Below are 1,100 nucleotides of genomic sequence, written 5' to 3' on the forward strand. Positions count from 1 at the left end.
GGGGAAGAGGTGGAGGGGGGGTGGGTGGGTGTGGGGGTGAGGAGGAAGAGAAAAATGAAAAGTTGAATGGCTTACTGAAGGACACCTGGGCGCGTCAGGACAGGAGGGGTGACAAGAGAAGGAGAGGACGAGTCGAGCAGAAGCGCGCCGAGCAGACACAGTGAAAAGTTGGCAGCGGACTGATGCGCCGGATGGGTTTTAGTTCCGTCCCACGATGTCTGTAGGACAGTGAGAGGAGAGCAGCGCCGTCTGGATTTACTCCTCAGCCAAGCGCGAGCGGCGCGGCGACCGAGAGCGCGCCGGCGGAGACTCCCGGAGCTCGTGGAGCTGAAGAGGCACTGAGACACACCGCGATGCCACAAAGCTGGCGAAGCGACCGCAGCAACAACACGTTCTAGTTTATTTTTAAAAAAATATATAGCTATACGTAAATCAAACTTTTTGTGTTTGGTTTTTTTTAAAACAATTTTTTTTTTTTTTTTTTTTATAAGCATGACAAGAAAACGAAACAAAAAGGGAAAAAAAGCTTGCAACTTCATGTAATATTTTGCATTTAAAACAAACCAAAATTACCACGTGATGCTCAGGTTTCTACTAATGGATTCTTATGAAAGTACATCGTTCCTAAAATATGCACAGACCAGAGAGGGCAACTATGAGAGAACTATGTTGTGCACTGTCACTAATTTTACACTTATGATTGGGATAAACAAGTCGTTTAGGTTCAAATTTGAGGCGCATAACAACATCAAATTCTCCAAGAAAAAAAAAAGAGAGAGAAAAGTTGGGGAACACGTGGATGCTAAATCATTAAAGTGTGGCTGACTGTCTGTGTGTGCGTGGAGTTCATCCCTCTCATAAGCCCCCATCGTGACCTCTCCCTGACCCCGCTCACCCTTTCCAACCCCGGGCCCCTGTCACTTTAAAATTTACTGCGGAGCCGAGTCTCTTCCGATGGTTGTGGTGGTGGGGAGGCACACGAGAGCGGGGGGCAGGGGGGTAGGGGGGGTTGCACAGACAGACCCCCGCGAACCGATTTGACTCTCGTGGGGGAAAAGGATGGAGACTGAGGCGCGGGATCCCTCTTTATCTGAGCGGAA

The 1,100-nt window shown here is 49.1% G+C and overlaps 1 protein-coding gene across 13 annotated transcripts in view; it reads left to right on the plus strand.

The window, feature by feature from the left end:
- Positions 1 to 1,100, plus strand: part of mecom (MDS1 and EVI1 complex locus) — a 162,900-nt gene that overhangs the window by 131,462 nt on the left and 30,338 nt on the right. The window lies entirely within an intron of this gene.

Source organism: Poecilia reticulata, linkage group LG13 (assembly GCF_000633615.1).
Source record: "Poecilia reticulata strain Guanapo linkage group LG13, Guppy_female_1.0+MT, whole genome shotgun sequence".
Lineage (NCBI taxonomy): Eukaryota > Metazoa > Chordata > Actinopteri > Cyprinodontiformes > Poeciliidae > Poecilia > Poecilia reticulata.